This window comes from Pongo pygmaeus, chromosome 14 (genome assembly GCF_028885625.2).
Source record: "Pongo pygmaeus isolate AG05252 chromosome 14, NHGRI_mPonPyg2-v2.0_pri, whole genome shotgun sequence".
NCBI classification, from domain to species: domain Eukaryota; kingdom Metazoa; phylum Chordata; class Mammalia; order Primates; family Hominidae; genus Pongo; species Pongo pygmaeus.
In genome coordinates, this window is record NC_072387.2 from 41,728,122 (window position 1) to 41,752,858 (window position 24,737).

The following is a 24,737-nucleotide window of genomic DNA, read 5'->3' on the forward strand; positions in this document are numbered from 1 at the left end:
CACAGGGACAGAACTGGGCAGAGCGTGGAGGTGTGAAAACATGGGGTGTAATAATGAAGTCATCTGGTGGGTGGGGCAGGAGGGACATGGGTGGCAAAATTCGCTCGATTCCTCTTTCTGAGAGGGACTCTGGGGGCTCCAAAGAAACCTTTGAGGAGATCAAAAAAGAGCTAAGAGAAGCCTTTGAATGATGGGCAGAATTTATTAAGAAAAGAAAGAAAGGAATATTCCAGGAGCAAAGAAGTTGTCGAAGTTCAATTAGTGACTTTAAATGGCCTGAAAGTTTTCAAAGCATTTTCATGCACATTATGTCATATGTACCTCCCAATCACCTCGTGCTATGGTAAGGCACACATTTGATTCCCACACTGCAGCAGAAGAGCACAGTTGAATGGCGTGGCTCCCAAGGCTGCCACGCTTTGAGATTCCAGGGGCCACCACGCACCGTGTTCACAGAACTGGGTGCGTGGTGGCCTTTAGATTCTCTGTACTGGCAGCTGACACTGGCAGGTCTGGTTTCTGATGTCCTTTGCACTACACTAAGCTGCGATCATGTTCATCATGTAAAATGAAAAGGATTTAAAATGAAAACACACTAATCACTCTTATCTTTTAATATCTTATATGCTGCTATGCTATCAGTTTTACTGGATTATTTTGAAAGATGAAGTGCGTGTATGTGTGTATATACATATGAAGATTAGCATATATTTATTTGTATGGTATATCTATGTATCTATAAAATGTGAGAAAATATTAAGTACCTTAATCTGCACTATTATCCATTTTCTTCACATTAGGAAGTTTAAAAATTACATATATTCAACCATACTAAATCAAAGCAGCATCACACCAATTTTAGCCCGATTTTTAAAAGTTCAACCTGTTTGAGGAAATGACTAGTCTTACACAATGCTGAGAATCTTGATGAGAAAATCAAATAATTATTCTACAAAGAGAAAAAAATAGATGCAAATACCTTCAAGAGCAGCCTCCTATAAACAAAAGTACTACCACATAAGATTATAGAATTTTGTTTTTAATTTTGTTTTAACTTTAAAAGGCTGAAGTTTTTAGCTTTTTCAGTGTAATGCAGAAGTTCTGTCTAAGAGAGTGGAGGCAATTTCATTAATGGCATACGTACCAAAAGCTAATAGCACAAGATGCATTATAAATGTCTTACTGACATTTGAAATATCTCTGGGAGACAAAAATGGCTTTAATTATTCACTATATTTGTAAGCAGTGAAATAGATTTATCAAAAGGTTAATTATCTTCCTCAAGGTCACAAAATTAGGCAGCATAAGGGTAGTGTCTGAAATCCAAGGCTTCTGACTGTTACCTTGGTCCTTGAAATCAATTAAAAACGTCTCCATAAGGTCTGACGTGGGTACTGTCAGAAGTTGGCAAAATTCTTTTACACATTAGAAAAACAGGTCCGGATGCTACCTTGTCACATGTCAGTATGTGTCAGCACATGTGAGTTTAGCTCATGCAGAACATACTGGTTGGCACAGTTGATTCCTTCACATGCAGATATGGATCTACACATCCACAACAGTATGTTCCAGTATTTCACAAAGAGTATCAGATGCACATCTCTAAATGACTACATAGGTTGCACGGAGTGTACAAAGAACTCTGTCTACTGATATTTCCTTCCTCTCATTTTTCACATTTAGACTCTAGGAAACAGGCTAAGCTAATGAAAAGACAGTACGACAAAATCTTCAACTTTCAGTTTCTGATTTCCCCAATAAGAAAAGACATACATGTGGCATTTCTTATGAGACGCGTGGAAAGAACCCCGTAGAAACCATATGGTTGTCAGTAACGGCATAATCTCATTCAAAGGTGCTAAGAACACTAATGAGACCAGGATGTCAGGAAAAGCAGAAATAGATCAATATTTCTCTCCCATTTATAGTTGTCCTCACCATCAGTCTCTGCACCAGCTCTATGTAAATGAAATCAATCAGCAAGGATTTCTGCAAAACGCATAAAACAGTTATTCTCTCGGCTCTACCGGAAGATAAATGATTCCAGACGTTGGCCTGTGGCCATTTTCCCACACATGCTCCAGAGCTCTGACATCCATATTGGGCCATAACACTGAGTGGTTTCTACTTTGGCGAGTTTACAGCCAGCACTTCCACTTCTGGTTTGGACTAGACAGCCTGCTAACGCAGATGCAAAATAAGTCCCTTTCCGCCTGTGTAAATTGTAAGAGAATTGACTTTTTCCAATAAAGGAGCTCCTGTGAGCCCCCTGAAAACTTTCTGCTATCGCTCATAGAATCTTATCATTCTCAATCACTGCTTTAGATCCCCTTGGAATTAGACAAATCCTGGCCTAATAAAACATGCGACATATGACATCGAACGCAAACCACTTAGATGTAACATACAATTACCGACAGCCCAAGTCCAACTTTGAAAACGAAGCCGTTGGAAAATGTATTAAACATAAATAGCAGGATTGTTTCATATGGTAGCTTATGTTCTGAAAGAGGGTAACAGACTTTTTGAGAAAGATAAACTACAGAAGATCCAGAAGCAGCTTCCTTTAAAAATGATGTCAACACCAGTAACATTATTTGGAAGGCTCCTGGGAAGTCCAGGTCATATTCATAGCTATTTAAGTAACGTTGCCCATGGAATTAAGCATCCTAATACAAAATATTTACTGCCAACCTCGTCAATCTGAAAGGTGGGTCGCTTTCTTAGTAAACTGCCTTTGAGGAAAGATACAAATAATTTTGCCCATTGTTATAAATAGAGAGAGAAGGAAGGAAGGAAGGAAGGAAGGAAGGCCTTATCTATATCTGTAGTCTGAGATAAAACAATTCTCTCTGAGATTAAATAAAAGTAAAATAAATCTAACTGTAACTTGCAAATGTTTCTAGAGTGAGTAGCCAAAATGACAGTCACTGCTTTTTAATTTTAAATCAAGTTCTTGTTAAGAGAATGTTGTAAATATCAAGTCCACTACAAAGAAAACTTTTTATATCAATGACAAAACTCACAATCTACATAGGAAGTAACTGTTGTCTTTCCCACACCACGATCTCTTTTTCTATGGAACACAAACTTACTTTGTTTAAAATTGTCCTTAGGCTGTACCTTTCAAACAAAACCCCTCTCTTCTTCAATTCATTTTCAGCTTTCTTGAAAACTGCTCCTCAGAAACTGACAGATGGTGCATCTGTCACCGAGTGTTTTCTCTTCGTTATCTCTGCCAGCTAATATTTCCTCTGTGCTTGGCTGTTGTCTGTGAGACTGGTCCACATCATTCTAGCCTGATCAATGGTGTGCCTGGTTTGAGGTTGGTTTTGGCCCCGCCTCCAGCTCTAAGAGAAAAAAATGAAAACTCACAGCTGGATTTCCTATAAATCCTCTTTTTAAAACTGGCTCTGCCGCTCTGGCACATACCAGAGGAAACGCTGCCAGTCTATCGCAAACCAAGGGGGGCGCTCCTTCTCCTAGGCACCCCCACCACTAGTGTCAGGTGCCTTCCTTATATAACACACCCCATTTTAAGTTAGCCTAAAACTTCGCAGGAACAGAGGAAGTGTTTTAAACCAAGCTTAGGTTTTTCCATACCTAATAAGACTCGAAAGAAGATGCCCATGACTGAAACACACACACACACACACACACACACACACACACACACACACACCATAAATAATTTTTAATCTGTTAATACTGTGCAAACCAATTCCAAAGAGAAAACGGAAAAGGAGAAAATGCCAAAATAGGATATAACAAAATTAGTGCACATTTAATTTTGTATCCTTAAAAAACTCAGGTCATCTTTCACATTCTGATGACATTACACCCTCAGTTGGCAACAGGATTTGCTGGTATTTACACTGCCAACGAACTTGGTGAATCAGGAGAATGCATGGGATGCATTTCAGGTTCCAGATGAGAGGCAATTGCTTCTCTGGATTAACTGCTACCAAGTGGGGTTGAACAGGTGACTGTGGAACAATCAGTCTACTCTGTAAGTTAGCACAACAAACAATGCATTATAGACTTCGTATTCTGCATGCTCAATGGTAATCTCACCTTATCAGTGAGTGGAGGCCACACGTTTACTATGAATAGAAAAAGTGAGTGTTCCTAAACTAAGGCTATATGTTGGAATGCTGTACTAGGATTCACAGTCACAGGATCTGGATTCGAGTCTCAGTTTTATTTCTCGGCAGTGTCCTCGAACATGAAAGGCACAGAGTATGCTCTGGAGACCTCTCAGATGACAGCAGATCAAATGAAGATGATAAAGAACTTTGTTGTTATTATGCAACACTCATATTGTTATTTTCAACAACAGAGAGAATATTAAATAAATATACATATTTAATCTGGCAGAGGATGATACCAAACTGCCACTGCCTGTGATAAGGAGAGCTAAAGATAAAAGGATTCCGGGAGTAAGATGCAGAGTATACAGTGCATGCTGAGGATAACAGCCACTCAGATTTTAAATGTTTGAACTCCACAGTGAGGGAGAATACAAAGTAAGCATAGGGCAGAGTGGGGCTGAACAGCAAAAGTTTGATTAGTTCTTCTTCCACTCTCACTCAATAGAACCCTAGAACTGGCATCTGCCATTAGTCAGTGAGCTCCTTAAAGGCAAGAACACACACCCAATTGGTGTCTGTCAAATAAGAGAATGAATGAGACCTTGAACTAGATAAGAGGTACTCACTCTAAGAGAGGGAGTATAGAGTATTGTGAGAAGCCTGAGTTTGAAGTTGTAAAATCAGATACTTCAAGGTTGAGAGTGCCTGTGTGTCTCACCCTTGTAGGGATTTGTAGGGAGAGAGGCTTTCTGAGTAACTGAAAAGTAACACGAGAGATTTTGTTCAGGGTCCCCTGATTTCATCCAGCTTTCTACACTCACCCCTCAACTCCACCCCTTTCCCACTTCCTCCATGAGAATGTCGTTCTGTGACAATGAACTTGAGTCAAGAACCAAGACGTTTGTAAACATCCCTTTAATGAAAGCACATGGATTGTTGGGTCAATTCTTCCCATACGATGTTGCAAGTCTTTGCTTGCTGTAGCTGGCCAGAAGTCAGCTTTTCAATTCAGCAGGCCCTGCTCGATGCAGGCTGTGTGACAGGCATCTGTGACCCTGCCCCGCCCATGAAAGGCAGATTATAGGGGCTGCTCCTGCTCCTACCTTGCCTGGCACCTCACTGCCAATGAGCTTCTGTGCTCTTGACTAAATATATTGGGAAATTCACTACTTCCATAATAGTTTCATGTGTGTGATCTCTTCTCCCCAAGCTAAAGGATTATGCCAATTTTGGGTAAGAGAATTTGTCAACTGCAAAGATCTTATCTAATAAATCCTTTTAATAAAGACCTCCTAAAATGTGCAAGACATTCCGTGCTAGCCACTTCAGAGGATGCATGCTGCCAGCTCTCTCTGGCACAGGTGGTCTGCAAGGGTACATGAAATGAAATTATAACCTAAAGCAGTATATGAGGACAGTGGGAGGTGGAAAGAGTCTAGGTTGGGGAGTGGGAGTGGGAGAATCTAGAAAACATGACGGGGTTATAGCATGAGGGTACACAGGCAGAGATGAGGGAGGACCCTGGAGAGAGAAGGACACTTCCAAGTAAGGAGTGAGCTCTAAGGCACCCAAAGAAACAGGAGGCAAGGCAAGCTTGGGGACTCAGGAACCTTCTGGTGGTGCTGAAGCACAGGGAACACATGGGGGAAATCAAGCAAATGAGTCACCAAAGATGGGGCGGAACCATATATGGGATGGCCTTGGATGCTGGGAGAGGGTATAGAGAGTTCATACCAGCTCAGGCAGCAATTGTGAACCCTTGGGGGTTTTAGAGCACAGGTGTAACACAGTCTGAGCAGTGAGATCTAGAAACCATGTTAAGGATGGATTCTAAAGGGAAGCGTAGGCAGATGGCTCCACTCAGGAGGCTATGGCAATTATTTCAGCAAGAGGTCATGAAGGCTGAACTAGGAGGACAGGATTGAAAACAGGAAGAGTGCTAGAGGCAACCAGAAAGACATTCGAGTCGAGGGAGATATGTCTTAGGAAATCCCATCTTGAGGAATTTTTCCTGGAGGTATTTGCAGACAGGTGTACACACATATTCAAGTTTTAATTTCAGCATTTGTCATTGCAAAAGATTGCAAATTACCTCAGTGCTCACCAATAGGAAACTTACAAATAAATTATGGTACAGCCACATAGTGAAATACTTTTGCAGCCATTTAAAATACACACACAGTTACAAGACTACTGTTGTAACATGTTGGTGATAGGCACCAGATTGCTAGTGGTCAGGAGTATGCCTAGAAGAGAAGTTTTAGACAGGGATTCAATTTATGGCAAAGGAAGGAAAATATTGGGGAGTGGAATGTGCATGGGTGAGGACCTCAGGACTTGTATGTTACCCCCATATTGGCACCTGCATTCCCCAGGACCAGGACAACCTAGAACTGTGCAGTGTACAACCTACATAAATGTGTATGGTGTCTCTGCCCACAGCCACTGACTCAAAGGTGCCAGAAATCTGCCTCACCAAGCCTTGATCAATTTCATAATCAAAAGCCCAGAACCTGTGTGCCTGAGCCAATCAGCATTGGAAAGGAACAAACAGCAACACTACCCATATTGGGGACCTAAAAATGCCTTTAAGAATTATACCAGATGGCAAAGCAAAAAGCATGATGTCTGAATCTTCTCTCTCTTTCTCTCTCTCTCTTTTTTTTTCCCCCCAAATTCCAGGGCCTAAGAAGCCAATTAACCATTCCAAGCAATATCTAGGTGTAAGTGCAGTGAAAGTTCATAAACTGAACACAGCAACAACAATTAGGACAGATCTGCTGGTCCTCAGTCCTGCCATCCTTAAGTGAGGGATCAATATTTCAATCATCATTCCCTTTCTTTTCAATGACAGGACACCTCGAATGACCATATACAAGAAGCGGAGTCCAAGACCAGCTGTAGTGGCTCACGCCTGCACTCCCAACACTTTGGGAGGCCGAGGTGGGAGGATATCTTGAGCCCAGGAGTTCAAGACCAGCCTAGGCAACAAAGAGACACCCTGTCTCCACACAAAAAATAAAAATTAGCCAGGCATGGCAGCATGCACCTGGAATTTTAGCTATTGGGGAGGCTGAGGTGGGAGGATCACTTGAGCCTAGGAGGTGGAGGCTGCAGTGAGCTGTGATCATGCCACTGCAGTCCAGTCCAGTGATAGACCAAGATCCTGTCTTAAAAAAAAACAAAAACCAAAAAACAAAAAAACAGAGTCCAGTTCCAGCTTCATGCACAGAGTGGGTGTGCAGCTTCAACAGCAGACGCTGAGGTCGACAACAGCCACAGTGTTCTTTGAAGGGGCAAGGTAGGAAGGATGCTAGAGGCAATGAATATGGCTCCTTGGGGACTTTGTTTTCTTTTTTGCAAAGAGCCAGGTCTGACTACTAAACATCAGCTCTGCAGAGAGGAGAGCACACCGAGGAAGCAGAACTTACTGCACATCAACGGAGGAGCCCTTATAAAGTAACAGGTTGCAGACAATTTGCAAATTCCGGCAAGAGTAAATGAAGAACACAGTATTTCACAGCCAGTGAGGGCAGTATGACTTCATGGATAAGACTGTGCTCCCTTTACAGTGCAAAAAAAAAACTGCACTTAATGCCCAAATGCCTGAATTCTAATCTTGGCTCTGACGGTACAAGCTGTGTGAATCTGAACAAGTTGCTTGCAGTCTCTCATTGTTGAATAGATAATAATGGTACACATCTTAGGGTTGTTGTACAGATTTAGTGCGTTAATGTACGTAAAATGTTTGCCACAGAGCTTAGCACAAGCATTCAATACATGCTATCATTCCATAGTTAGAATGGAATAAAACACAGGTGATTTAAAATATAGGTGATTATGACTACACTTAAAAGATTGACTTTGATTAACCACAAGTCAAGACATTGAGAATTCTCTGTAAGAACTGCTAATTGTATTAATGCCTGCAATTTGAAATACTTGAGCAAATAGGGTGCGATATCGTGTGTTATTTAACACTTAGGTTAAGCTATCCTGCAGATGCTGCTAGCATCTAATCAACCATTCAAAATCTGGTAGACCAACAGTTTAGCTGGCATTCTAAAGAGCACACCTCCACATCAGAATCAGCCGTTTCAAGCCCTGTTGTTATCATTTCTCCGTTTCTTCTGGTCATATATTTTGGTTTAGATCTTGGATACCAAGAAATTCACCAATTTCTTGACATAAAGGAATGAGAAAACAAAACCTCCCTGGAAATGTACTATACATTATTTGCATTATGCTATGAATATCATTATAAATATGAAAATATAGTTATTGTATAGGACAGGATCATTCCTTTTTAGTAAATTATTTTTATCTTCACAAAGTGAAATCAAAGAATATCTAACACACTCTAGTAGCTAATAAAAAAATCTCTAATATATTATTTTAAAAATATTTTAAAATAAAAATATTACATAAAACATGAAAGATTAAAATAAAAATATTATTTAAAATATCTTTTAAAAATATTTTGATGATACCAAATAATGCTCATTGAAAATATTTAAACAATGCAGAAGCATAGCCTAAAAAAGTAAAAGCCTGTTTTTATTCCTAACTTCTAATTTCACTTGTCTCCTTGGAAGTAGTCATTATTAACAGTTTGGTGTGTATCCTTCCAAACTTGTTATGCATATATAACACACTTGTTATATATGTGGGTTTTGATATCTGTGATATCAGACACCAAGGGGGATTGGTTCCAGGATTCCCACAGATATCAAAATCCACAGATTCTCAAGTCCCTGATTCAAAGTGGGATAGTATTTGCATTTAACCTACATACATCCTCCTGTATACCTTAAATCATCACTAAATCACTTATAATACTTAGTACAATGTAAATGCTATGTACACAGTTGTTCTACTGTGTATTGTTGAGGGAATAATGACAAGGGAAAGAAGTCTGTACATGTTCAATATAGACACAATTTTTAAAATAACGTATTTTTCAATTCCCGGTTGAATCTACAGATTTGGAATCCATGGACAGAGAGAGCTGACTCTGTGTGTGTGTGTGTGTGTGTGTGTGTGTCTGTGTGTGTATGACACATATTCATACACATAACTTATGTATGTAAAATATATATATGTCTATACATACTTGTACATATATACCCATGTTATACACCCATAAGAATTGTTTTTCACTGAAACAGAATCATAATATATGTATTATTCTCAGACTTACTCTGTTCATTGGACAATATGTCTTGGAGATTTTCAGATAAACAAATAAGAAAGCTAATAACAAATTAGCTCAGTGGAACCCCAGTGACTATTGCAGTCAAAAGTGTGGTTTCAGGGGACCAGACAAAGGAACCAGCACCACTCCAGAATAGTGTCAGAAGCATGCCTTTTGGGGTGGCTCACCTGTCCCCCTGAAGCTGACAGATTTGTCCATCTGTACCTCTCAATAGCTTTACATCCCGAGCAGTGTGGTAGGAAAGATGGGTTAGTGAATCCGCACAAACTCATAAATGAAAACATTTATTAAGTAGAATTTAAGTCTTACTTCGTGACCAACTGTTCCTTTAGCATATGCACAGATATCCAGAGCATGCCTGCCTTGTTTTCTACTCCCATTTTAAGCAGAAAATAAAGCCACTTTCTACTGTTGAATTCTTCTTATTTACAGCAAGAGAAATGTCAACCTTTCAGATTTGGACACTGAGCTGCTTGGGCACACTGGCACCCAGAGCCTACATGAGCAGCGACATGTATTAATCCTCAGGGGTCCTGCAGGCAGGTGTGGGCAGGTGCAGATGTGCATGAGGAGGACTCTGGGACTTTCCAGTCTCTAGGGTCATGGAGCCTATTTTCAAGTCGCAACTTGCAGTTCTGAGGTTCTCAGGCTACTACATATGCCTCCAACTCAATTTCACTCGCGAGCATTCCAGGTAATGTGGAGAACCAAACAAACTCATGTTTATAGTGTGTATGAAAAACAATCTCTTCGCAAATCCTGTTCCAGAATTTTACATTCCTAAACAGGTATGATAATCTGTCATCTAATTTCTGCTATTATTAAATTGCCTTTCTTTTTCTGAGAAAAAAGTTACCTTTCCTTATAAAATGACACATTTTCACCTTTTTGTTAGCAAGTATTGTTTAAAAAGGAAAGTTTTGTCAAACCATAATGTTTTTAGATCCAGGCAACCCACCCCTTATCTCTGCTACATTCTTGTTTTGAAGCAAATCAAGGCAATGTGCTTGCTAGTTGAGTTATTGACCCCTATTTTTTGAACTCCCTTTATCCAAAAAGATTCCATAAGAAAAATCAGACAGCACATCTGTAACATGAGGGCTCTGACAATGAACTGTAACAGTAATGCCAGCTGGGTACATAAAAGTCCAATGCTAAGAATTTCATTCCACATCAGGTACAGTTTGAAAATGTCGGCAATGCCTTATCTCTGTGGACATTTCACTGCACATATAGGATTTCTATCTCAATATTTGTAAAATTCTAAGAGTTATACACTCTGGCTTATATTACCCAAAAGGAGAGGGAGAGAAATGGGGGAGAAAAAAAATCTTGTCGGCAAAGAGTCAACCGTGCACTGGGGAGTCGTATTGAAAACAGAGAAAACAAAATCACGTAGTACAAAATTAACTATGTTCACAAGAGAGGCTCAGAGGGACATAAGGGATAAACAAAATCTCCATCACATCAGCATCTTTCCTACAAGTCTGATGTTCTAGAGAGTCTGCTCTTTGTTTCTGTTGCCAAGGACTGGAACCTACTCTGGCTCTCTCGAGGTAGAGAAAGTATGTGAAGTTCTGGCATTCAACAGCTGCAGACCAGGGAAAGTCAACAGTGAGGCAGAAAGCATAAACTACCTGCTGGGGCAAGCCAATTTCATGCATTGTGCTCATGGCAAGACAAGATTGGATTTGCCTCTTGCAACTGGCACTGCTGTTCTTCAGGATTGATTACCCTAATTCTGTGCTTATCTTGTCCTTTCACCCCAACTGTCTACTAACCTTTGACCTGTATATCAAAGCTTATACTTTAAATTTTCAATGGTGGTATCTTTAATCCTGGGCAGAGAAATCCAGAAATCCTTGGTATAACACTTAGCACAGGGCCTGCTTTAATTAAGATGCTAATGGGCATCAACAAGGAAGCTGCAGTTGGGAAAGAACAAAGCCCCAGGTCACGTGGCAAGGCAGGCTGATCACTTTCTAAGCTGGATTTCTTCCACTATTTTGAAGATTACTTCACCTCTCCCGGCCTCACCCAAATCATATATACACCAGAGTTTTCACTTTCATTTGGGGTTCGCATCACAAGCGACTGTGCGATGAAATATTTTAAAAATCTAGCATCTCTTTTAAAGTTCAATTTGAAATTTAAGGAGAAAGCAGACTTAAAGAGGGTTCTGAAAGTGTAATGAACATCATCTCTTTAAACCTCACAAACAAAAAGCACATTCTTCATTTTTTGATTTTATATCTGACTGCTTTCCAACAATAACTTTAATGGTTGGGTTGAAATAAACTTAAAAACCGAACTTGGAGGCATACTTATCTAAAAGGTCTAGGAATCCTAAGCTCCTGAGACTGAGTTCTCATTTTGCTGCAAAGCGTGGGTGGCCACAAGCATTCCTGGCAGCTATAAGGCATTTGCTAACGTATTTGACTTTTAAAGTTGTTAATCACACTTATCAACACAGGCAAGCAGCACTGGCCACAAAAGATTAGCTGCTCTGCTATAATGCTCCCAGTAATCCAAATGGAGGAACATCCGTGCCGAGTGATAAGTGCATCTGCTGGCTCCACAACCTTTCAGTGACTTCAGAACTTATTAAAGACCTTAGCTTTTAATAAATCCCAGATTTTCTTTTCCATCACCTTACACACAAACACACACACGCAGATACACACACACATGCAGACACACACACGCGCACACATACACACACACAAACACATCCCCTGTAATGGTAGCTAAAACCAAATATTCCCAGTGCTGTGCAGTGTATGAGTTTTTAAAACAACCAGGATGTGCTTCAAAACACCACAGACATTCTGAGTTTCGAGGGGGCCATCACTGACAAGAGATTCAGATGCTACTGATCTCCTTTCACAGGTGCTCCTGCAAAAAATGTGTACAACCAGCAGGAAAGGACTTGGTTTCCAGGGAAACAGAATCTTGTTTAAGTCCTTTGGAAGCATTAGGTTCTACTGCAGTTTTTCCCCTCAGACACACAGACTGTTGCTCCTTGCAAAAGAATTTACTTAGTGAACAAGAAAATGCTTTGCCCAGCTTAGAGGTAAGTGCATCAGAAAATTCAGGAATAGAATGAGTATTGGTGGTGGGGGGGGGGCGGGGAATAAGCACCTCTCACTGAGCCTGCTAGTCTCTGACTGGTGGGATCTTGCTTTCACATAAGGATTCTTCCTTACAAGACCTGAGGTTTCATCTGCAGACATGTTTCTGCCTTGTTGGAGTCATGCTGAAGTCCCCATGCTTGCAGCTTGGGCTCTGCTCTGCCCAGCCAGTCTTAACCCTCAAAGGCTAACAAGCGCTTTACTTCTACAAAACAAAGCAAAAACAGTGAAGATCTATCTCCTATTTCAACCTCTGGTAACTCTCCAAACAGCATCCCCTCATAACCTATAAACATTCTTTCACTTTGTAATATAGCAAATGACTTATTTTTTACACTAAAAACTTTTTTTACTCTGTTCTTTTGATTATGATGTAGTTCAGAGTTTGGATCTAGGATGCTTGGACATAATAATGCTCATCATATTTAAGGTCACTTCTATCACCTGGAGGTGTGGCTGCTTCATGGCTTAAATGTGATCGAAGAGTTACTGGAGTGGGGACTAGAACAAGCAGAGAAATCTCATTTTCTAGATGTCTTAAAAGGAAGGCAGAGTATCATTTCCCTGAAATATTTGAGTGCAGGCCATTTTAAAACCATAGATAGAACAGGAAACTTTTTGTGATCAAAAATATGGTTGGTATCAGAGTGGAAGAAAATCTTCACAACCTATACATCTGACAAAGGGCTAATATCCAGAATCTACAACAAACTCAAACAAGTTAGCAAGAAAAAATAAAGAATCCCACCAAAAAGTGGGCTAAAGACATGAATAGACAATTATCAAAAGAAGATTATACAAATGGCCAACAAACATATACAAAAATGCTCAACATCACTAATGATCAGGGAATGCAAATCTTAAAACCGCAAGGTGATTCCACCTTACTCTTGCAAGAATGGCCACAATAAAAAAAATAAAAAATAAATAGACGTTGGCGTGGATGCGATGAAAAGGGAACACTTTTATGCTGCTGGTGGAAATGTAAACTAATACAACCACTCTGGAAAACAGTGTGGAGATTCTTTAAAGAACTAAAAGTGGTCCCTCTCCCTCCTCTGCCTCTCCCTCTCCCTCCTCTCCCTCTCCCTCCTCTCCCTCTCCCTCCTCTCCCTCTCCCTCTCCCTCCTCTCCCTCTCTCTCTCCCTCCTCTCCCTCTCCCTCTCCCCTCCCTCTCCCTCTCCCTCCTCTCCCTCTCCCTCCTCTCCCTCTCCCTCCTCTCCCTCCTCTCCCTCTCCCTCTCCCTCTCCCCCTCCCTCCTCTCCCTCTCCTCTCCCTCCTCTCCCTCTCCTCTCCCTCCTCTCCCTCTCCTCTCCCTCTCCTCTCCCTCTCCTCTCCCTCTCCTCTCCCTCTACCTCCTCTCCCTCCTCTCCCTCCTCTCCCTCTCCTCTCCCTCTCCCTCTCCCTCTCCCTCTCCCTCTCCCTCTCCCTCTCCCCCTCCCCTTTCTTCGGTCTCCCTCTCCTTCTTTTTTCGGTCTCCCTCTGTTGCCGAAGCTGGACTGTGCTGCCCTGATCTTGGTTCGCTGCAACCTCCCTGCCTCGGGCTCCTGTGACTCTCCTGCCTCGGCCGGGTGCCTGGGATTGCAGGCGTGCGCCGCCACGCCTGAATGATTTTTGTGTTTTTGGTGGAGACGGGGTTTCGCCCTGTTGACCGGGCTGGTCTCCAGCTCCTGGCCTCGAGTGATCTGCCTGCCTCGGCCTCCCGAGGTGCTGGGATTGCAGACGGAGTCTGGCTCACTCAATGCTCAATGGTGCTCAGGCTGGAGTGCAGTGGTGTGATCTCGGCTCGCTACAACCTCCACCTACCAGCCTCCTGCCTTGGCCTCTTAAAGTGCTAAGATTACAGCCTCTGCCCCGCCGCCACCCCGTCTAGGAAGTGAGGAGCATCTGCCTGGCCGCCCATCGTCTGGGATGTGAGGAGCCCCTCTGCCCGGCCGCCCCATCTGGGAAGTGAGGAGCGCCTCTGCCCGGCCGCCCATCGTCTGGGATGTGAGGAGCGCCTCTGCCCGGCTGCCCCGTCTAGGAAGTGAGGAGCGCCTCTGCCCAGTCGCCCAACGTCTGGGAAGTGAGGAGCGCCTCTGCCCGGCCGTCCCGTCTGGGAGGTGAGGAGTGCCTCTGCCCGGCTGCCACCCCGTCTGGGAGGAAGTGAGGAGCACCTCTGCCCGGCCGCCCCGTCTGGGAGGTGAGGAGCGCCTCTGCCTGGCCGCCACCCCGTCTGGGAGGAAGTGAGAAGCGCCTCTGCCCGGCTGCCCCATCTGGGAAGTGAGGAGCGCCTCTGCCCAGCCGCCACCCCATATGGGAAGTGAGGAGCGCCTCTGCCCGGCAGCCCCGTCTGGGAAGTGAGGAGCGCCTCTGCCCGGCCGCCACCCCATATGGGAAGTGAGGAGCGCCTCTGCCTGGCGGCCCCGTCTGGGAAGTGAGGAGCGCCTCTGCCCGGCGGCCCCGTCTGGGAGGTGAGGAGCGTCTCTGCCCGGCCGCCCCCTCTGGGAGGTGAGGAGCGCCTCTGCCTGGCCACCCCGTCTGGGAGGTGAGGAGCGCCTCTGCCCGGCTGCCCCGTCTGGGAGGTGAGGAGCGCTTCTGCCCGTCCGCCACCCCGTCTGGGAGGAAGTGAGGAGCACCTCTGCCCGGCTGCCACCCCGTCTGGGAGGAAGTGAGGAGCACCTCTGCCCGGCTGCCCCGTCTGGGATGTGAGGAGCTCCTCTGCCCGGCCGCCCCGTCTGGGATGTGAGGAGCTCCTCTGCCTGGCCGCCCCGTCTGGGATGTGAGGAGCTCCTCTGCCTGGCCGCCGCCCCGTCTGGGAGGAAGTGAGGAGCACCTCTGCCCGGCCGCCCCGTCTGGGAAGTAAGGAGCGCCTCTGCCCGGCCACCCCGTCTGGGAAGTGAGGAGTGCCTCTGCCTGGCCGCCACCCCGTCTGGGAGGAAGTGAGGAGCGCCTCTGCCCGGCTGCCCCATCTGGGAAGTGAGGAGCGCTTCTGCCTGGCCGCCACCCCGTATGGGAAGTGAGGAGCGCCTCTGCCTGGCCACCCCGTCTGGGAGGTGAGGAGCGCCTCTGCCCGGCTGCCCCGTCTGGGAGGTGAGGAGCGCCTCTGCCCGGCCACCCAGTGTGGGAAGTGAGGAGCGCCTCTGCCCGGCCGCCACCCCGTATGGGAAGTGAGGAGCGCCTCTGCCCGGCCACCCCGTATGGGAAGTGAGGAGCGCCTCTGCCGGGCCACCCCGTCTGGGAAGTGAGGAGCGCCTCTGCCTGGCCGCCACCCCGTCTGGGAGGAAGTGAGGAGGGCCTCTGCCCGGCCGCCCCGTCTGGGAAGTGAGGAGGGCCTCTGCCCGGCCGCCCCGTCTGGGAAGTGAGGAGCGCCTCTGCCCAGCCGCCACCCCGTATGGGAAGTGAGGAGCGCCTCTGCCCGGCCACCCCGTATGGGAAGTGAGGAGCGCCTCTGCCCGGCCGCCCCGTCTGGGAGGTGAGGAGCGCCTCTGCCCGGCCGCCCAGTGTGGGAGGTGAGGAGCGCCTCTGCCCGGCCACCCCGTCTGGGAAGTGAGGAGTGCCTCTGCCCGGCCGCCCCGTCTGGGAAGTGAGGAGCGCCTCTGCCCAGCCGCCACCCCGTATGGGAAGTGAGGAGCGCCTCTGCCCGGCCACCCCGTATGGGAAGTGAGGAGCGCATCTGCCTGGCCACCCCGTCTGGGAGGAAGTGAGGAGTGCCTCTGCCTGGCCACCCCGTCTGGGAGGTGAGGAGCGTCTCTGCCCGGCTGCCCCCTCTGGGAAGTGAGGAGCGCCTCTGCCCGGCCGCCCCATCTGGGAGGTGAGGAGTGCCTCTGCCCGGCCGCCACCCCGTCTGGGAGGAAGTGAGGAGCGCCTCTGCCTGGCTGCCCCATCTGGGAAGTGAGGAGCGCCTCTGCCCGGCCACCCCGTCTGGGAGGTAAGGAGCGCCTCTGCCCCGCCGCCCAGTGTGGGAAGTGAGGAGCGCCTCTGCCCAGCCGCCCCGTCTGGGAAGTGAGGAGCGCCTCTGCCCAGCCGCCACACCGTCTGGGAAGTGAGGAGCGCCTCTGCCTGGCCACCCCATCTGGGAGGTGAGGAGCGCCTCTGCCTGGCCGCCCAGTGTGGGAAGTGAGGAGGGCCTCTGCCTGGCCGCCCTGTCTGGGAGGTGAGGAGCGCCTCTGCCTGGCCGCCACCCCCTCTGGGAGGAAGTGAGGAGCGTCTCTGCCCGGCCGCCCTGTCTGGGAAGTGAGGAGCGTCTCTGCCCGGCTGCCCCCTCTGGGAAGTGAGGAGTGCCTCTGCCCGGGCGGCCCCGTCTGGGAAGTGAGGAGCGCCTCTGCCCGGCCGCCCTGTCTGGGAGGTGAGGAGCGCCTCTGCCCGGCCGCCCTGTCTGGGAGGTGTACCCAACAGCTCCGAAGAGACAGCGACCATCGGGAGCGGACCATGAGGACGATGGCGGTTTTGTTGAAAAGAAGGGGGGGAAGTGTGGGGAAAGGAAGGAGAGATCAGATTGTTGCTGTGTCTGTGTAGAAAGAGGTGGGCATAGGAGACTCCATTTTGTTCTGACTAGGAGAAATTCTTCTGCCTTGGGATGCTGTTGATCTATGGCCTTTCCCCCAGCCCCATGCTCTCTGAAACATGTGCTGTGTCAACTCAGGGTTAAATGGATTAAGGGCGGTGCAAGATGTGCTTTGTTAAACAGATGCTTGAAGGCAGCATGCTCTTTAAGAGTCATCACCACTCCCTAATCTCAAGTACCCAGGGGCACAAACACTGCAGAAGGCCGCAGGGTCCTCTGCCTAGGAAAACCAGAGATCTTTGTTCATGTGTTTATCTGCTGACCTTCTCTCCACTATTATCCTATGACCCTGCCACATCCCCCTCTCCGAGAAACACCCAAGAATGATCAATCAATACTTCATAAAAAAAAAAAAAAAAAAGAACTAAAAGTAGAACTGCCATTTGACCCAGGAATCCCACTACTGGGTATCTACCGAGGGGAAAAGAAGTCATTATATGAAAAAGATACTTGCATATGCATGTTTATAGCAGCAAAATTCGCAATTGCAAAACTGTGGAGCCAACCCAAATGCCCATCAATCAATGAGTGGATAAAGAAACTGTGGTAGATATATATATATATATATATATATATATATATATATACGATAGAATACTACTCATCCATAAAAGGAATGAATTAATGGCACTCACAGCAACCTGGGTGGGATTAGAGACTATTAATCTAAGTGAAGTAACTCAGGAATGGAAAACCAAACATCATGTATTCTTACTCATAAGTGGGAGCTGAGCTATGAGGATGCAAAGGCATAAGAATGACACAATGGACTTTGGGGACTCTGGGGGAAAGGGTGGGAAGGAGGCAAGGGATAAAAGACTGCAAATTGGGTTTAGTGTGTACTGCTAGGGTGACAGGTGCACCAAAATCTCACAAATCACCACTAAGGAACCTGCTCATGTAACCAAAAACCGCCTATTCTCCAAAAACCTGTGGCAATAAAAAATTTAAATAAATATGTGGTTGGTAACATTTGACCATATGTATACGAGAGGCACCTGACAACCATAACTGAAGCATGCCCTGAGAACGACCACATTGTCTAAGAAGAAAGTGTGTTTGGAGTCCCAAGCTAAGGAATCTGAGAATGGCCAACCTGGAGTTTCACTTCTTATCCATGAGGGACATTTGAATCCCTGGCCCATCCCTTGGAACACAGGCCATACAGGGAATCAAGGCCTTTTGTTTTGGGTTAAATGGAGGTTGCTAGGTGGAGGGTGCTAAGTTAAAATGCTATATAACTGCATGCTTTTTATAAGCAGTAGTGGTCTTCCTGTGTAGTCTGCTATCACTGGACTGCCCCATATATAAGTCCCCCCAATAAACCCTATGTCTCGTTGGCTGACTCCAGGTCTCTTCTTTGGCCTCTGGACATGGTACTATCCCTACTGGAGTCAACAGGGATCTGGCATGACACCATATGACACCTATCATAGCCCACAGGACATGAAATTTGAAAGGCATTTCTACTCTTGCAGCTCATTGTTTTACTGGCATGTGCCAACTAAGTACTGACATGCCACTTGGGGATGAGTGAGGAGGCTGCCCCACCCTTGTGACTCCACGGTGTGAGCACCTCCTGCCTCCTGCCTTTCACCTCCATTGCTTGGCCTCTTCGAAACCCTCTCCATCCAACCTGCTCCTGTCAAATATGTCTCTTGTCAGACTGAGCAATGTCAGACTGAGAGCATTTATTTCATGGGCAAGAAGCCAGAGTGGCTGCTGTGACGTCTGACTGCACGTGTGGTGCAAGCACATAGGGGAAGGGGGCCTTAGATCTTCTCAGGTCAAGGAGGACCATGCAGCCTGGCCTTCTTCACTTAGCGCTGCATGAGCTCACTGGGCTGGCATCAGAAAGCCCTTCCAGAACAAGAAGATACAAGATAAAACCTTCAAGAGAGCAAGGGAGGAGAATGATGCCCCTTCTGGGAAGAATGCACCAAGCCAGAAGTAAACAGCTTCATGAAAAATATTTTAAAAGTTAAGCTTAAAATTGTTTTTTAAACTCAGCTTTACTGAAAAAACTACAAGCCCAGAGTCTCTGCTGGGGCAAGGATAAACAAAGCACGGTTCTTTCCAACAGGAAGCCCTCAGTCTAGCAGGACAGGTAAATCAGGCAAGTGATTTATTTTAAAAGAGAAAGACAAGGGAAATGAACATTTACTGAGTGTCTACTTAATGGCAAAGCTTGGAGCAGACTATATTAAACACACACACACACACACACACAAATTCACACACATCTCATTTTATTCCACTTTACAGAGGAGAAAACTAAAGCTCATAGATTTCAGTGGTGTCAAAAGTTACACGGAAGTAGCCAACTTTTTACTGTATGGCAGACATACCTGACAGCAACAGCTTAACTTGAGCAACACCCTGAGAGTTACCCTATGGTTTAAGAGGAATGCGTGTTCGGAGTTCCATGTTAAGGAATCCAGGAGTGGCCAACCAGAGATTCACTCCTTATCTATGAGGAACATCTGAGCCCATGGCCTGTCCCATGGAATGTGGGCTGTCCTGGGGAGTCAGGCCCTTTGTTTTGGGTTAAGTGAAGGTTTCCAGGTGAAGGGTAAGTGAAAATGGTACATAAATTGCATGCTTTCTGAAGGTGGTCTCAGTGCTCCTGTCCAGCCTGCCACCACTGGAACACTCTGCATGTAAGTTCCTCTCAATAAACCCTATGTCTCATTTGCTGACTCTGAGTCTCTCCTTCAGCCTCTTGAACCTGGTGCCATCTCTACTGAAGTGAATAGGGGTCTGGTACGACAGTATTCAAATCTAGTTCTCACTCCAAAGCATGTAATTCCAAAGCCCACACTATTCCTACATTATGATGCCTACTTTACTTCATTTGCCTGACTCATAGGAACCTGTTTAACCTCCTTGTTAAATAGAATATTATAAGAAACGCTACCATACCTTAACACAGCAGAGTACTATATAAATTCAGATGGCGTTATTGTAACATATCTTTCATTCAGTTGTCTGTGAAGAACAGATAGTAGTTTATATATTCGTGAAACTCAGCATTAAGATTTTGATATTAAAAAGACAGGGAAGGACACTTTGTGATAAATAAGAATTGGGTCACATCATTCTATGCTTGGTTATGCGGAACAACATGGCACTGAAAAAATCGAGAATACCTGTAAGATTATTTCTTCTAAAGGAGAACCTAAAGGCAAACCTAGAACTTGGATGACTCTACAAATAAGGGCCCTGGAAATCTACAGGGCATCTTCCCTTTCTAATTTTAAAAATATAACAGTCGTGTTTACTGTATCTATTGTGAAATACAATTGCAGAGTACTATGTAAGATGCTAAGGGGTGGATAAATCTCAGAATAAATAAATAAAAGTAACTTTCCACGGACTGAGGGAGATGGTCACCATGCAGTACGCCGCAGTTCCAGGGCATGACTGCAGAGCAGGGAAAAGTACTGCAAAGACACCAATCTTTCTTTGATGTGTGTCCCTTTCTTCCCTTTGAGTTGGGTTCCTGCTGATCCTGAGGGAACCCCTCTTGCTGCTCCTCTGCTTGACCATCTCAGCTCCTCCTTAGAGCTCCAGCTGACTCTCATCCTGCTCCCCCATGCAGGACTGGTTACATGATTTGTGGATCCCAGTGCAAAATGAAACAAGTATAAAAATAGGTCGGATGCAGGAGGCGGAGCTTGCAGTGAGCCGAGATCGCACCACTGCACTTTAGCCTGGGCAACAGAGTGAGACTCCATCTCAAAAAAAAAAAAAAAAAAGGTCAGGTGCAGTGGCTCACAGCTGTCATCCTAACACTTTGGGATGCAGAGGTGGGAGGATCACTTGAGGCCAGGAGTTTGAGTCCAGCATGGACAACACAGCAAGACCCCTGGGCACGGTGGTGCATGCCTGTAGTCCTAGCTACTTGGGAGGCCGAGGCAGGAGGATCTTGAGCCCAGGAGTTCGAGGTTGCAGTGAGGTATGATCACGCCACTGTACTCCACCATGGGCGACAAAGCAAAATCCTGTCTCTAAAAACAAACCAAAAAAAAAAAAAAGAAAGGAAGAAAAAAGAGAAGAAGAGTATAAAAATAGACAACTGCAGATTCCAGACTGAAATACTGATGGGTAGAAGAACTGCTTTTCCATGGTATTCCCACAGCACCTTATCAAAAAGTTACAATCAGATGCCTGTTCCTGCTTTAACTTTTTTCTTCCACAGCACATTTCACCTTAACGCTGGTTGCTCACTTTTTGGCTTTAATGCCTGTCTTTTCCTGGATTAAAAACTTGATGAGGCAGGGATGTTTTTCTGTTTTGGGCATTGATGTATCTTCAGTGGGTAGAGCACTGCTGGCACATAATAGGCATTCAAATGTAAAACACCTGAATCATACAAATGGCGAACACACGTGAAAACTAGCTGATACAGCAAACTGAATGGCTAGCAAACTTTACACAATAATAAGGGAACGAATTTCCTCAGGGTCATGAAACACATTCATCTGAAATTCATGGAAACAACTCTAATTATTTATTATTTTAGATTCTAGAGAATGAGTATCAGTTGGTTGTAGACAATGAATATCAGCTATAAGGGTGAAGATGATCCCTTATAAAAATGACTGCATTTAGGCCAGGCGTGGTGGCTCATGCCTGTAATCCCAGCACTTTGGGAGGCTGAGGCAGGCAGATCATGAGGTCAGGAGTTCGAGACCAGTCTAGCCAAAACAGTGAAACCTCGTCTCTACTAAAAATACAAAAAATTGGCTGGGTGTGGTGGCAGGTGCCTGTAGTCCCAGCCACTTGGGAGGCTGAGGCAGAAGAATTGCTTGAACCTAGGAGGTGGAGGTTGCAATGAGCCGAGATTGTGCCACTACACTCCAGCCTGGGTGACAGAGCAAGATTCCATCTCAAAAAAAAAAAAATTAAATAAATAAAAGGCTGCATTTAATATCTGATATCTCTAGAAAACAGATGACTGAAAGTCATCCAGGTTCTGATTCTAATGGATTACACTATGTCATTAATTGTTTCCATAATTCAGAACAACAAAAGAATAGCATTTTTATATTAACAGAAAATGTTTGCCTTCTATAAAATGAATGGAGAGATACAAAGTTATAGAGAACTGCAAGAACAGATGAGAAATTTACTGAATATCATTGGAGCAGTTAGAGGAATTCACAATAGTCCTTACATTCATTATAATAGTTAACTTTCCCCCATATCCATATAGATAAGCCCTGGAAGAGTACAGTAGTAGATGGACTACTGAAATGAAAACACTCGTCATCAACTTAAAAAAAAAAATTATGGTGAAATAAACCTAACAAAAATTTTACCATGTTAACAATTTTTAAGTGTACATTTCAGTAGCATTAAATATATATTTATGCAACCAATCTCCAGAACTTTTTCATCTTGCAAAACTGAAACTCTGTATCCACTGAACAACAACTACCCCTTTCCCTATTCACCAGCCCCTGGAAACCACTGTTGGATTTTCTGTCTCTATGAGTTTGACTTCTCTAGGTGCCTCATGTAAGTGTTTGTCCATTTGTGATTGGCTTATTTCACTTAGTGTAATGTCCTCAAGGTTCACCCATGTTGTAGCACGGTAAACATTTCCTTGCTTTTTAAGGCAGACTAATATCATCATAAACTTTTGCAACTTATGAGAACTGCAAACTGACAGTAGCACAAAAGCATCAGTCTTACTTTGACATGCATCCCCCTCTTCCCTCTGAGTTGGGTTCCTGCTGATCATCTGAGTGGATCCCTCCTCCCGTTCCTCCGTTCGGCCAGCTCAGCTCCTCCTTGGGTCTCCAGTTCACTCTCATCCCATTCCTCCATGCAGGACTGGCTATAAGACTTGTGGATCCCAGTGCAAAATGAAAACACAGGCCTCTTGCCAAAAAATTATTGATAACTTCTGTCTCAAAGAGATATTTGTACACTCACATTCATAACAGCATTATTCTCAATACCCAAAACGCAGAAGCAACCCAAGTACCCATCAGATGAATGGATTAAAAAATGTGGTATATACATACAATGAAATATTATTCATCTTTAAAAGGGCATTAGGCTGGGTGCGGTGGCTCCCACCTGTAATCCCAGCACTTTGGGGGGCCAAGGCAGGTGGATCACAAGGTCAAGAGATCGAGACCATCCTGGCCGACACAGTGAAACCCTGTCTCAACTAAAAATACAAAAATTAGCTGGGTGTGGTGGTGCACACCTGCAGTCCTAGCTACTCAGGAGGCTGAGACAGGAGAATTGCTTGAACCTGGGAGGCAGAGGTTGCAGTGAGCCGAGATCACACCACTGTACTCCAGCCTGGCAATAGAGCGAGACTCCGTCTCAAAAAAAAAAAAAAAGGGGGGGGGGGCATTTTGACCTATGCTACGAATGAGTGAAGCTTGAGGACATTAGGCTAAGTGAAAAATACCAGTCACAGAAAGATACACTGCATGAGGTACCTAGAGAAGTCAAACTCATTGAAACAGAAAGTCAAATGGTGGATGCCAGGGGTTGCGGAATGGAGATTGGAGAGTTGTTTAATGGGCATAGAGTTTCAGTTTTGCAAGGTGAAAAAAGATCTGGAGATTGACTGCAAAAGAATGTGAATAGATTTAACACTACTGCACTGTACACTTAAAAGTGATGGAGATGGCAAACTTTATGTTATGTGTATTTTGCTACAATTTTACAAATTATTAATAATTTCAAGACAGCAACAGAAGAACATTAAGCCAAGCTCTGGGGCCTTCTGAATTCCAGAACCTGTGCAATCTACATAAGCATCCAATATATAGTATTAGCAGATAGAGAACATTTCCCAAAGCACCTTCTGTTGCCTTTTCCTACAACACACATCATGTCTACTTCTCCTGGGTTTCCATTTTTCTTTTTCTTCACAGTCCTCTATGTTAGAGATGAAGAAGAAATAAGATGGCTATATGTTCTATCCATATAATGTGTAAATGGCAAGGCCCTAAAGATTCTCAGCCATTTGAAATGTTCAGCAACCAGCAAAATGTTCAAAATTCCTTTTTGTAACAAATAACGTCACAGAGAGAACAGAAGAAACATGTCCTCGTGACTAACTGCTGTAATTCTTATTTGTTCCCAGGCTGACTTTTCCTAAGACTGGATTAATTTCATGTTGGACCACTGGCCTGTGAAGTGCTGATAAATTAAGTGATTGGTAAATACAATAACTTTCAAAGGAAAAGAAGGGTTAGGAATCCATTTGCTACTCAGGATCACTGCAGAATTCCATTTCTGAAAACAGACCACCTATTAATTTAGTTAAGATCTGATAGTCAGCTGAACAACTTTGGTGGAAGTCATCCAACTTGTCCTAGATTACCCAGCCTGTGCTGGCAGGTCTGAGAGTCTGGAGAAAGATGTTAACGAGTTATCTGAGGACAACAGCTCAGGCAATACATGGCTACAGAGAAGTCCCACTTTGGTCCTTCGAGAATGATGTTTTTATACTGCTGTAATAAAACAAAACTGAAAGCAACCTGGAGACATTTTAGAAGCTGATATGTAAGACACTTCTGGTTGTATAGGCAAAATACACTTAAAAATACAATTACGGCCAGGCATGGTGGCTCATGCCTGTAATCCCAGCACTTTGAGAGGCCGAGGTGGGTGGATCACCTGAGGTCAGGAGTTTGAGACCAGCCTGGCCAATGCAGTGAAACCCCGTCTCTACTAAGCATACAAAAATTAGCCGGGTGAGGTGGTGGGCGCCTGTAATC

The 24,737-nt window shown here is 44.8% G+C and overlaps 1 protein-coding gene across 3 annotated transcripts in view; it reads right to left on the reverse strand.

The window, feature by feature from the left end:
- STARD13 (StAR related lipid transfer domain containing 13) overlaps positions 1 to 24,737 on the reverse strand; it is a 251,711-nt gene that overhangs the window by 101,595 nt on the left and 125,379 nt on the right. The window contains exon 2 of one of the 3 annotated variants that reach the window (XM_063650753.1): positions 3,096 to 3,350. The exons of the other annotated variants lie outside the window; for them this stretch is intronic. The gene's annotated coding sequence lies outside the window, so the exon portion shown is untranslated. The remainder of the gene's footprint in view (positions 1 to 3,095; positions 3,351 to 24,737) is intronic. 3 annotated transcript variants of the gene reach the window in all.